Source organism: Neofelis nebulosa, chromosome 14, assembly GCF_028018385.1.
Source record: "Neofelis nebulosa isolate mNeoNeb1 chromosome 14, mNeoNeb1.pri, whole genome shotgun sequence".
In the NCBI taxonomy this organism is placed as follows: Eukaryota; Metazoa; Chordata; class Mammalia; order Carnivora; family Felidae; genus Neofelis; species Neofelis nebulosa.
Genome location: NC_080795.1, coordinates 59506057 through 59520292, shown reverse-complemented (window position 1 = coordinate 59520292; position 14236 = coordinate 59506057). Strand labels below are relative to the sequence as shown.

Sequence of the window (14236 nt, the reverse complement as noted above, 5' to 3'; positions counted from 1 at the left end):
TAAGAATTTTAGTAAGGTAATATTATTACTTTGAATTATATAATGCTTAACAATTTATACAGTTCTTTCCCAGACTTAAAAACATTTTTAATGTTTATTTATTTTTGAGAGAGAGACACAGAGAGAGAGAGAGAGAGAGAGAGAGAGAGAGAGAGAGAGAGAGATCTCGAGTCAGGGAGGGACAGAGAGAGAGAGAGAGGGAGACACAGAATCTGAAGCAGGCTCTAGGCTCTGAGCTGTCAGCACAGAGCCTGACATGGGGCTCGAACCCACGAACTGTGAGATCATGAGCAGAAGTTGGAGTCTTAACCAACTGAGCCACCCAGACAGCCCTACCAGACTTTTTAATTAATTGGTTACTAAGTGTCAAGCACTATGAAATTCTAAGGTATCCAAGTAAACTCAATAGATATATAACATAGATCTCAGAATGTATGGTCAGTGTCATCATAATGTAGGAAGTGGTAGATATTCTCCTATACTAACTGAGAAGATTTCATGATGTGGGCACTTGTACCAAATTTAGGATAATACTGCCTGGGAAGATCATCAAATGTGAAAGTCTAGGGATGGGAGAACATGGTATGTGCCTCCCCCCCACCTGCAAGAACTAAGAGGGGAAAATGATTAATAATTCTAACTCATTAGTGTACAGCTTCTAGAAGGGACATGGCAAGGATTGAGAGTAGAGAGATTAGTACTATCTAGATCAAAATTGGCTTTTGAAGCCAAACTTAATGTCAAGAAATTTAGATTCTTTTCTAAGGAAATAGGGAAATAGGAAATAAGAAGCCATTAGGAGGAAGACATGATCAGATTGCATTTAGAAATTTTACACTGATTTGACACAGTGAATACATTGAGCAGGGGCAAGAATGCTTGCAAGGAGCCATTAGGAGGCTTCTGGGAGAATCCAGACAATAAATGATTGAGCATGTAACTCAATGTAACTATGACATTAGAGAGAAGGTAATAGAAGTGCAGAGGTAGAATGAATAGCATGTGGTGATATATTAATTGTAGCGGGTTGAGGAAGGGGGCATGTTGAGTTTATTTTCCAAGGTTTATGGTTTGAGCAACAGGATGCATACTGCTTCCTGTTGCATAAGTCATAAATGTGTGAAATAAGAATGTAAGAGAAAAAGTGAGTGTTGGGTTAATATTAATAAATTTCTGTTGATGGAGTTTCATTTGTAGGTACTTGTTCAACAGATAAGTAAGATTTATTGTCAAGAGTTGTATGGAAAATGTGTCGAGAAGAGGAGAGGGTGGGGAATAGGAACATGTGGAGAACTTTAATAAAAGGCTGTACAAGGGAGAAAGGAAACAAAAGATGGAGGAGGATGTGTGGACAAGGGACAGATTTAGGTTAAATTACATTGAGCAGAAAGGAGAAAGAAATATAAGACAAAGGACAGGAATAAATGGCAGTGTCTGAGGACACACTAGGAAACTGATTATAGAGCATATTATCTCCCATAAGTCTGTCTCTCTCGAGCACACATACAACAAGTATGATGTTATTAGTTGCTAGATAGTAGAACTAGAACTTGAGGTTACATAACCTATAAAATGTCACTTACCTGGTATATCACAGAGCTAAAACAATCCCTAGTGTCCTGACAGCTGAATCCAGGGTACATTCCTCTAGAGGCAGTGGGCACAGGGACTTTTTAATTGGTAGCTACCACAGAGTATTGAGCTCTGGCTGACAAGTGAGTCAGTCAATTAAAATAATCAATTACAAGTAATCCTACATCTTGATAGTGATAATTGAATTTTCCTTTTGAATCTAAATTTCTATCACATAATTTTTGTATGATCCAGACTGGACTGAGTTTGTCTGACATATTTGCAATAAAGAAGCATTAGCGATATGTGTACTAACCAGATCTACATCTCTTGATTCCAGCTGTGTATGCTTCCCACTGCCTGTGCCATTTAACATTGGTCAAGAATGACCCATTCATTGTCTAGTGCTCAAAAAAAAAAAAAAAAAAAGAACACTTGGCCTTATGGTTTTAGAGGAAGATTCACTTACTTGAACAATCACAGAAATGAATGGCGGGAGAAATATAACAAGAGAAAGGTGGAGAAAATGTTTTACCCTTGTTCATTATTCTTATTATTTGTGTAGAATTAACCCAGTATCTTCTTTACTTTAAGGCTTTTATTACCAAGCACAGAAGTTTTATTCTTGCATTTAGACTATTAGATGTTTAGCATTTTTTTTCTTATTTTGGACTCAAATTGCATAGGACATGCATTATTCATGGGCAGAAAATGTGGTAGTATGCACACTTGCATAAACATCATATGTAGGGTAGTTTAAATTTAGAAATAGTATTTGGCCTTCTGCTTCAGGAGACATCCTACTAAATCATACAATGACTAAAGCTTGTGATAGACATTTATCAATCCACCATGGGATGCCTGCTGTGACAAGCTGTCTTCAGGAACAGAGGATTTGCAAAGATAAAGTTACACTGGGTTTGCTCTATAAAAGGAAAGCCAAATGTACGTGTGCTTCATTGTAACCTAACAGTACAGGTCTTCGACTTGCTGGAACAGTTTTAAGCTTAAATGACTCCTGACTCCTAACAGATGATATATGAAACCATATATCCTGGATTTTTGTTAGGAAAATGTAGTCACCATGCTGTGACTGTATGTGCTGTTGCCAGCTTGTCTCCTTCAGATCTCTCCTGAATTCATGCCAGTCCCAATTCTTCCCCACCTGTGAACTAAAGCTGCCCAACATTGATCACCAGGATCTATAAAATGTCATGTTCAATGGTTGTTTCTCAGTCCTTAGGTGAAAGGACCTATGAGGTGTATTTGACCAAGTTTGTCACTGTCTGCTTTTCTTCAGTCACTTTGTTCACATGGCCTCCAGTTTCTTGGCTCCTCTGAACTTCACTAGATTCTCTCTCTCAACTTTATGGTATTTAAATATTGGATTCCTCAGGGCTCAGTCCTTGGACCTTTACTATTCTCCATCTGTATTCACTTTGGAAACGATCTTGTTCATACCTAAGGCTTTTAACTATCTAAAGCTAATGGCTCCAAATTTTGTATCTCCAGTGTGGACTGCTCACCTGCATTTTGAACTTGTATATTCACAACTACTTGAATATGTAACAAACATCAGAAATTAATAAGTTCAAAAACAAGCTTGCATTTCTCTTTATCTTCTACCCCCTCTTCTCATAATCTGTCCTGTCTCAGAATGTGGCAAATCCATTTTTCAGTTACTCATGTCAAAACCTCAGTCACCTTTGATTCCTTTCTTTCTGTCACAGCTCACATCCAAGCTGTCATTGTACCTTGTCACCCTAGCCCTCACATGTTTCTGCTTTTAGAGTACTTCTTGCCTTCCACCACTGCTTCCCTCACTTGAGTCCCTCCGTTTCTTTTTTTTTTTTTTAATTTTTTGTTAATGTTTATTTATTTTTGAGACACAGAGAGAGAGAGAGAGAGAGAGAGAGAGAGAGAGAACATGAACAGGGGAGGGTCAGAGAAAGAGGGAGACACAGAATCTGAAACAGGCTCCAGGCTCTGAGCTGTCAACACAGAGCCCAACGCGGGGCTTGAACCCACCCGCGAGATCATGACCTGAGCCGAAGTCGGCTGCTTAACTGACTGAGCCACTCAGGCGCCTCTAGTCCCTCCATTTCTTGACAGGATCATTGCAATTGCTCCCTAATTCTTTTCTCTGTTTCCACTCTTGCTGCTCTACAGACTGTTTGTGACATAGCTTCCAGAGTGAGCCTTTTAAAGCATAAGTCAGATCTTAACTGTCCCTCCACTCAAAATTCAATGGTTTCCTGTTTCACACTGGTGAAAAATTCAGAGTCTTGACTGTGACCCTTTATGGCCGTACAAGATCTGACCTCTCCGTCCTCACACTTGTCCCCATTACCCAGTCTCCCAATACTACCCCTCTTCCGCCATTTCCCTCAAGCCCACCTAGCTCTGTTCTGGCCATGACAAACCCCTGTGTGTTTTATGAGTATACAAAGCCTGGTCTCACTTTTGGACTCTGGTACTTACTATTTCTTCTGCCTGGGATATTTTTTTCCTTGTGTCAGCCTGGCTCACGCTGTGTCTTTTTTCAGGCACCTGTTAAAATGTCACTTTATCTGAGAGGCCTTCTTTTATCTCTATGTGATAAAGGGTATCCATGTTACAATACGTCTACCTTTTTTGTGTTTGTCACTGTTTGACATGATATTTGCTAGTTTATTCCCTGTTGCTGTTAGGTACTTTATTTATTTATTTATTTATTTATTTATTTATTTATTTTTTAATGTTCATTTATTTTTGAGAGAGACAGAGACAGAATCCGAGTAGGTTGGGGCAGAGAGAGAGGGAGGCACAGAATCCAAAGCAGGCTCCAGGCTCCGAACTGTCAGCACAGAGCCCAACGGGGGGCTTGAACCCACAAGCCATGATATCATGACCTGAGCTGAAGTTGGACAGTCAACCGACTGAGCCACCCAGGTGCCCCGGTAATTACATATTTAAAATTAGAATTGCATACTTCTTAGTAGGCAATTAGAATAGTTAGCTCCATGGAAGCAGGGACTTTATCTGCTCAGTACCTACTATAGGTAAGGCCTGAAACATGGTAAGTTCCCCATAAATATTGATAAATGAATGATTATAATGATTATGTATGTTTTCTTGCTTCCCAAATGTAACACATATTTTTACATAGGTTAATTCAGCCAAAGCAAAACTCCCCACTACCTACCAACTATTCCTTACTTTGTAAATAACTTCTTAGCTCTCTGGCCTTGATTTCTGCATAGACAGTTCTCAGCTGAAAAGGGCCAGACTAGCAGGAAGTGTAAATGCAGGTCTAATTCATAGGAACATTGGTATTGAACTATAAACACAAACACACTTAACCTCTTACACCTGGGTTATGAGTCATGATAACGGCACAACTCACAGTAAAGGCTCTGATCTGCTGGCAGATTGTGAACTACAACAGTGACTTGAGTTCTGTTACGTATAGTACTTTCTTTCCAGGAGTGAAATGTCCATTGCAGGAATTTTCTTTTAATATGACAAAAATACAATTTACTTAAAAACATCTTCTTCAGGATTTATACTTTTTATCCCATAAGTTGAAGAACTCTGCATTGACATTAAAAAAAAAAAATGCTGATAGGCAATAATGCAGAGTGACAGAGCCCAGGCTCTGGTCAGCCAGTGGTGGCTTCGAATAGCAGCTCTTCCAGATATTAGTTCCCTGAATTGGGGCAAGTGATAACCTTTCTCAAGTGTAGTTCCTGGGCTATAAAATGGGCAGAATAGTAGCATCATCCCGTAGAATTGCGCTGAGAACTAAGTGAGGCAACACATGAAAACACTTAGAAAAATTCCAGAGAAAACTCTTGCAGCTTTTTTTCTATTGGTATTGTTAGCATTACACTTACTTGTTTCATTGTCCCTGAGTTGAATGCCCTCCCTCCAGTGGTCCTACTTCTCCAGTTACAAGTGCAGTCTACTGTACTGAGAACAGATTTTTGTGGGAAAACTGAGATTGTCACCTGTGTTTGAGAATTACATGTTTTTCTAAATTCTTTTTTAAATTCCAAGGGGTTGTTACATTAAATTTTTGTGCTGTGTTGCCTCAGAAGTGTGCAAGAGTGTTTTGTCCTCCCACATAAAAGAACAAAATAACTTAAAAATGATTAAAATTAAAAAGTCAATTTAAAATGTCTTAAAAATGGGCTCATATGTCTTTATAACATATTTTCCACCTGCGAACTAATGCTACAGAAGTTTGCATCATGTGTTAGTGAGTATTTCTGTAGGAAAGTGCTAATGTTTCCTAAGTAGCATATGGGCTATTAGATCTGATACGTGGGAATAACTGTGCAGCAATCTTGGAAAATTATTCAAGGATTTGTTACAGAAGAAAAAACAGAATTTCTAGAGACACAAAAATCAAAATACCAGCTTGAATATTATAATGACACTTTGTGGTTATATATCACCTTTCTCAAATGCTTCACACCTATTTTCTCATCTAAAAACATCTTCTGTAAATTAATACAGTAGCGGGTATTAGTCGTCTTCCCAATATGAAGGGAAATCTTACTCGAGAGTTCACTACTGTGTTTGTTTGTACCATTTGAGATCTTCTGGAGTTCACATATTTAATATTTGCATTATTTTACTGGAAGCAAGAAGGTTGTCAACTGTAAGCATGATCTTCCAATGCAACAGCACATGTTGAAAATATATCCTGTTTAACTCAGGTTCTCTTACATGTGCTGAAGATAAATAGCTATTAGCACCAAAAAATAGTATTCTATTATTCTATTGAGAAAACTAATTTACCTAAACTGTAGGTGAGACTGTTGATAGCTATAACTCTAAATCAAATAAACATGCATTTATTTACTTGTCTATCAAACGTTTAGTATGCACTTACTATGCACCCACTAACTGTAAGATGCTGAAGAGACAGTTTCGATTATACTCAATCTCTGCTGTCACGAAAATTAAGTTTCTTGGTTACAAAATAAATCCATCTTCAGTAACAATTTTAGTAGCATCATTGAATTTTAAAGGATAATATCTAATATAAGATGAAATAATGACTTAACGATAGATGTAAATGGGAGCCAAAGAAATTAGTTTGGTAATTTGTGTTCCATAACTAGTCATTGTCAGGTATTCAGCTGTCTAAACATATGTGTTCTCTACACTTGGGTAAAATCTGTGCCACTGCTCGCCTGTCAGTGTGACTTTAGACCTAGAAGACACAGGAGGAATTGTGACCCTTCTTCCTAAGATGTGAATAATGATGGCAGTTGCTATCTGTATGAAGGAAAGTGCCCAAGGTAAATGATAGCTGGTCAGCATTTCCTTCTATTCTGTATGTATATCTAGTCATGTATATCTAGTCTTCTTTTTGACATGAACCTGAACTCAACATTTATCAGAATTAATGGTACATAAAGTAAAAATGAACCCATTAAAATTGTATTAAGATGACTTTCTGTAATCCAAGCAAATAGAATCTGTATACAACAGAAGGAAATTTCCCACATTCGGATATTAAATTTACAAAAAAAAAAAATGTAAAAGTCAAAGTACATTCACTTAGTTCTTTCATTCAGTATTCCCAGTTTTCCTTTCTCATGAAGACCTGTAGGTTTTTGCTCTTTACTTAAGTCTTGTGCCCTTGTTCCTTCTTTGAGTCCTTTTCAGTCTAAACACACAGGTTTAAACACATTGTTTAAGCTCACTATTGTTTACAAGACCAAACTTCCTCACCTTGTTCTCTTTCAGTCTCACCTGTCTAACATATCCCTGACTCAGAATGTTAGCTTTCTACACTGAGACATTTGGCAACTCAAAGAGTCTTAGGAGCATTGCTGAAGGCCTAGTTTGGCTTTCTTGTCCATCAGTCTGCAGCCATAGATATCAACCTTTTCAAAGTCCAAATAAAAATTATATCCTCCTGGGCAGAGAATAACCAATGGCCAATTAACTCTTGTAACTTGAGGTAATACTTTCCCAGCTAGCAAAGTTATTCCCAAATAGTTTTTCCTAAATGGAAAGAGAACATTTGACTATCTGACTTCAGTATCCATTGCTTGAACCCTGGGTGTTATTACATAGTCAGTACAAATTTTCCAGGGCTCCCTGCCAGTCTCCCATGGCCTACTTCTGATGATACTAAAGGAGCAACTTTTCTGATACTGGTGGGAGAAATAGTTCTCCATGATCTTGCATATCTTCTCATTATTAGATTAGGAATACTTGATTTGACAACAGTAATATAAAATATGTCAACTACACAACAGAAGAGAAATGGTCGCCTAGATAGCCCAAGACTTAGAGGCAAGCCAAAAGGTTATCTGAGCCTAGTAAATACCTCATATTTTGCATGGGTCACCATTATCAGAGAGTTAGTATAATCAGTTTTCTGTATTCATCGACAATAATATCCAGATTCTGAAAATCTTCCTCAGAGATATTTGCTCTAAAAGGCCATTCCTTACAACCCATAGCAAAATAGGTAACTATAATCCATACAGGCAAGGGAATTGGATTTCCCTGATTAGTTTGGACTTACCTAGAATTTGGGGAGGTGTTCACCTGCCTATGAATATAGGGACATGTTCAGGAGGGATGGATACCTGGAAAAACAGGATTCTGTTTAAAGGAAGAGTTGGTCTATGATAGTTAGGTAAACCATAGGACATTCTATAAACAGAAATGGATCTTTTGTGAGGCTAGCCTGGATTTCTAGATATTTCCAGACCTATCAGAGCCCACTAAGAGACATACTTTAATTTTGAACTTTAAAAAAGTTTATAAAGTTTTCACTTATATGGATCCACTTCTAGATCCTCAAGAGGACCTCATCTCAGATGTCTCTATGCCTTTACGCATTACTGTTATGGGGCGCCTGGGTGGCTCACTAGGTTAAGCCTCTGACTTCAGCTCAGGTCATTATCTCAGGGCTTGTGAGTTCGAGCCCCACATCAGGCCCTGTGCTGACAGCTCGGAGCCTGGAGCCTGCTGCAGATTCTGTGTCTCTCTCTCTCTCTTCCCTTCCCCTGCTCATGCTCTATCTGTCTCTCCTTCAAAAATAAATAAACATTAAAAAAGAAACATCACTCTTATTGAAGTCATTAGGTTGAAAGAATAGAAATTGACAGGAAACTAAAAAAACAAAAACTTTATTTTCAAGACCTATTCAAACTTGCTTGGGAGGGGGATTGGGGAGCAAATATTTTCTGTACTTTGAGAGGAATTTAGGACATGTCCAGTTACTTTTTTGGTGATTTTCTGATCATAAAATTTCAGTAAATTCTGGACAAACATATAATCTCCTTCAGTAAATGTCCAGGCCCATATAAAACTCAATATCATGAACTCTTATTAAACCTAATACTTAACCTCCCCAAACTCTGCCTTTCATTAGGCAGGATGCTGGCAGTGGGATAGAGGATTATGCATGACTTCTCTATTTCTCCTCTTTGTGTGTCTCGCCTTAGCTATTTCCTATTCCATCCTAGGCTGTCTTTTGGTTCCTCTGAGTTTAAGGCTGAGGGCAAAGAGAGGTAGGAGGCACAATGTTCTTAGTTTACAGATGCTGTTACGATCTGGCATTTGTGTTTTCTAGGGTTGATGGCTATTTGAAGGTGTTATTTTCATACAGCATTTCTGGGGATTTCTTAAAGCTTTCTTAACCAGGAACATTTACATGTATCTCTCTGGTTTGTTGTATTCTTTCTTAACCATGTTGGTGGCCAGCAACCTAGCTACCCACTCTGTTGGGATCACAAGTTTGAAGTGAACTTCTCAACTGATGGTTCCTAATGACAAGAAACTCTCATATGCCCTTGCTCTCTAGACCCGTCAAAGTGTGGCTAACCAACAAGTGTATATCAGTCTTTTCCAGTTCTGACATCATAATTTCATGGAACTTTGAACTTTGAAACTTTGTATTCCTTATGTGTGAATCCAAGAGGAGCCCCCTCTCCCCCACCCCCTGCCCCTTTCCTCTCAGCTTTAGAGGAAAAGCAACACACTCTAAAGTGTGATTTGGTTGCTTCCTATTATTGCATTTGGAAAACACAAATGGAGGACAATGCTTTCTCAGTCGTGGGGAGAGCAGAAAGATGTAAAACTATGATGTTATCTACAGTAGTAAAGGTGAATGTTTTAATAAAACAATATTTTTTATTTTTAACCTCAGTGCCCTTTCAGAAATCAAGTCAGAAATTAGAGCAGTGATTTCTTTCCCTAAAATTAGTGTCTGGAGTGTATGGTAATATTTTTCACCATGAGCTGTTAGATGAGCGCTACCAATTTGAAATGCTGCATGAGTTTCAGTGATGCAGGAGTGGAAGGATTGTCTTACGTGGGCAGCTGATAAATTGGCAACTAAAACTGAAAAATTAGGACTGAAAAATTAAAACTACATGGTGAGGGGCGCCTGGGTGGCGCAGTCGGTTAAGCGTCCGACTTCAGCCAGGTCACGATCTCGCGGTCCGTGAGTTCGAGCCCCGCGTCAGGCTCTGGGCTGATGGCTCGGAGCCTGGAGCCTGTTTCCGATTCTGTGTCTCTCTCTCTCTCTCTGCCCCTCCCCCGTTCATGCTCTGTCTCTCTGTCCCAAAAAAAAAAAAAAAAAAAAAAAAAAAAGTTGAAAAAAAAAAATTAAAAAAAAAAAAACTACATGGTGAATTGATGTGCAAATTTGAGAGGAGAATTAACTGTTTTAGAGAAAGTTGACTAGAAGGTCGAGTGACTCTGTTTGATTATGGATCTGAAGGAGGTTCAGCTTAAGCCACCTGCCTTCCACAGGTTCTCAGGGTTGATTTTATGTCTTATGCCAAGTTTGGCAGCCCTTGCCTTTATACAGATTCCATGTATTTGCTTCCTAAGGTGCTGCATTAGGTCCTGGTCAACCTTATCAGATAAAAGATGTTGATGCTAGCTAGAATCTCCAAACTAGCTCTCTGATTGATGCTTTGAAATACAGACAGAAGTTTGTATTCAGTTCAGAGAATAATCTTTGTGTATTCTGTGCCAACCAGTGTATCATGATAATGATGATACAAAGATAAAGACATGACCTCTGCCACTGAAGACATTGTTCTAAGGGTGAGACAGAAAAGTCAATTGTGGAATTGTCCCTAGCTGAATTGCAGAAAAGATCTTACAGGAAAGAATGGTGTATTTGGAACCCTAGTGGGCTATTCTCTATGAATGGTGCCCTTTGGAGTTGTGCAATGCAGTGGCTTTGGGGATGATTGATTTTTAACAATTGCTTTAATATAAGTTTCTAAATATTTGAGGCAAAAAATCCTTTCTTCCATCTCCACTTTTAGTTATAAAGACTGACTCTGGCAGTAGTGGGGATGAGGTTAATGGCACTGGTGAAGATGGATTGACTGGTTATTTTGATTTCAGTGAAAATTAATAGACTTTTAAAAAATTCAGCTGCAAAATCCTGTAGCAATAGTTGACTAATCCTGTTAAAAAGAGATGAATGAAAGAATATGTTTCCTTGGGAGAAAGAAGTATGTATAATTCAAGCAGAATTGCCCTTGATAGGATTTTGTCCTAGGTTGTTTATGTTTTATTAAATCAAATGGAAGGGTTTCCCATATGAAAGGGCTTAAATATATATTTAGTAAATACTAACATCAAAATAATTGGTTGCTGGATTGGATTCAACTGATATTGGGTGAATACAAGATAGGAGATTTCAAGTATATATTGACTATTCATTTCTCTCATTAAGTAATCTTACACCAAGTAGATTCACTTATTATTTAATTTATTGTGTTGAAAAATTCCCAAGGAGTTGCACTATGTATACCTCTCTCTTTTTTATTTGTTTATATATTTTCCTGGCTATTTTACTTTCTGTCATATCTCAGCCTCAGAAGTTAATATTTAAAATTTTTGAAAACATAGTAAGATATGATTACTGTGGTATGATATTTGAATTATGGTAGACTAAATAATAGTAGGGCACTAGAAAATTGACAATTGTTAGTCTATAGTAAGTGAGTAACATGTTTTAGATAAGAAGAAAATCATTTCACATAGGAGCAAAATAAGGGGACCAATGCAGGGATATTGGTTAAGGATTGGTTTGAGTGTAAAGAGCAGGAAACTCTACTGTGAGTATCAAAAACATAGTCGTTTATTTTTTATTACATTGTGAGTGGCCTGAAGATAGGCTGTTGTAGTAAATATGGGAGCTTTAGTTATTCAAGCATGATGAAAATAATTTTCTTTAATGTTTACTTATTTTTGAGAGAGAGAGGGACAGAGAGAGAGAGACAGAGACACAGAGTGTGAGTGGGAGGGAGGGGCCAAGAGAGAGGGAGACACAGAACCTGAACAGGCTCCAGGCTCTGAGCTCACAGCACAGAGCCTGACGCGGGGCCCGAGCCCATGAACCGTGAGATCATGACCTGAGCCGAAGTCGGACATTTAACCGACTGAGCCACCCAGGTGCCCCGAAAATAACTTAAATTTAAATTTAAATAATTTGCCCTGATTCAGTAAGTAAGGATGCAGTAATTACTATATAACATTTAATATTATTACTATTATAATATTATTATTTACATAATCAAGACTTCATTACTGTTTAAAAAATAAATTCAATGTGTATATTTTTAAGGCCTCCCGCTCGTTCCCTGAATTAACCCAAAGTTTCTGGAGTCTCACTCTACCAAGTGGCTCAGGCCTACTTCTGGAAAATCTATTCAGTTTACCAGTTCTTAGTACTTGTTACTGCATGGCATCCTAGTTAGTGACTGACTTCTCATGGTCTCATGGAATTTGCTTATATAATCATGGAATGAGTCCTCTGGCTTCAATCACGGTGACCTCTGGCTTCAAGTTTCAATCTGTTTGGCTTAAATTTATGTGCTCAACCTGTTTTTAAAAGCCTGAAGAGAAATCAATTAAAAGACAGTTGAAGAAAACCAGCAATGATTTACTTTTATGGTGGTATTAGTAAAAATAGAGGAGACAGGGTCAAAGGTTTTTTAGTTGGTAGAATCACAAGATTTGTCATTTTGGGGGGAGTGTTAAGAAATGAGAGACAACTTCAGCATTTTGTCTTGAGAAACTGTGTGGATAAAAGGTATCATTTCTGGAGATAAGAAGCATTTCCTGAGTTAGGAAACACTAGAAGAGCAGCTATGAAGAAAGAAAATGGATTTACTTTGAAATATACTGAGTTTTCATTGCTTCTGAATAATCTAAGCATATAGAGGGATTAGTTGATGTTTGGGTATATAGTTCTGAAGTTTAGGTGAGAAGACTAGATTAAAATTGAGGCTTTGAAGTCATAAATATATATACACTATTCATTCCATAGTTATAATTTCTAAATATCTAGAAATTCACCTTATTGGAATGAATTGCCCTTAAGTATTGATCTCCTTCCACCAAAAAAGATTGAAGCAGAAGTTGAATGATCTTTGGTCACCATTATAGTAAAATAACTCATTGGGAAATTTTGAATTTTCCAATTATTTTCCAAAATTCTTTCTTAATTATGTAAAAGTTGGGAAATTCCAAATACTAGTAGATATGAATAATTTCCCCCCCAAGGAAGTCAATGCTGATATAATTCAGTAGAGGTCTTGTTCAAAGACCACGAAGGAAGCTCTTATGTAACCCCTACAGATAAGGCTCAGAGCACATGCAATGTTGAATTGCTTATAGAAATGACAGATGAGAAAAACAGTCCATAAAGTAGGAAAGGAGGAATTGCAAAATGAAAAGGTCACGGGAGTTGAGAGTCAGACAGATTTTTGTTTAAATCCTGGTTATGCAACTTATCTGCTACTTAACATTGGACTGCGTATTCTCATATGTTATATAAGGGAAGTGACATCACTAATGGTGAGGATGAAATACAGTATCAGTAATATGCTTCCACAGTGACCTTCATATATGTGGGGCCTAGTGACATAAAATGGTTACTACCACTAGCAGTTCACAGTTTACGACTTAGATTAAACAAATTAAAATAATCTATACAAAATAAGCATTTTGGATAAAGAGCTTATGTATATTTGTAGGAGGTGAATTAAATATATAAATATATATATAAATAATACATATATATACACTAGCTGAAAATATGAACACATGGAAACAATTAAATTTTTACTAACTTTTTATGGTTATCTTAACAACTTTTACATTTAAAAAAACTTATTTACGTATTTTTCTTCCATGTTGTGATTTGTGTAAGTGATGAAAAACTCAATTTTAGGGACCAAGTGAGAGTAAAAATAACTGGATTAAGTTTATGGTTAAACATAAGACATTTAGCTGTCCCTGAACTAGAACTAATATTAAGGTACAGTGCTCACCTTTAAGCTACCTAAGCAAGGATCTGAGCCATGCACACTGTTAATTTTTCTATTAGCCAGAGGTCCTGATACTATATCTTAGAAAGGCAGGAAAGGAAGAGAATTCAATGTCTTTTTGTCTGGTCTCCTGAAAGGAAGGTTGAAGGCTGAAACTCTCAGAGCGCGTGCCTGATGACCGTGGAACAGGCGCTCAGACCAAAGTTTCCTCACTTCAATCCTTACCTCCCCTTCACACACCTGTGCTCCTTTCTTTAACTACCAGACGGTCTACACCACAGCAAAAATTTGTCACAAACCCACACGGTGTCCTTTGGATTCTTAAGCTTGAGCAAGCATGTTGGGAA

The 14236-nt window shown here is 37.6% G+C and overlaps 1 long non-coding RNA gene across 1 annotated transcript in view; it reads left to right on the top strand.

The window, feature by feature from the left end:
* The first annotated feature begins 435 nt into the window (after positions 1–435).
* The window catches only part of LOC131494459 (uncharacterized), a 110025-nt gene continuing 96224 nt past the window's right edge, over positions 436–14236 (top strand). The window contains exons 1-2 of the long non-coding RNA XR_009253413.1: positions 436–582; positions 2365–2517. This is a non-coding gene — a long non-coding RNA (uncharacterized LOC131494459). The remainder of the gene's footprint in view (positions 583–2364; positions 2518–14236) is intronic.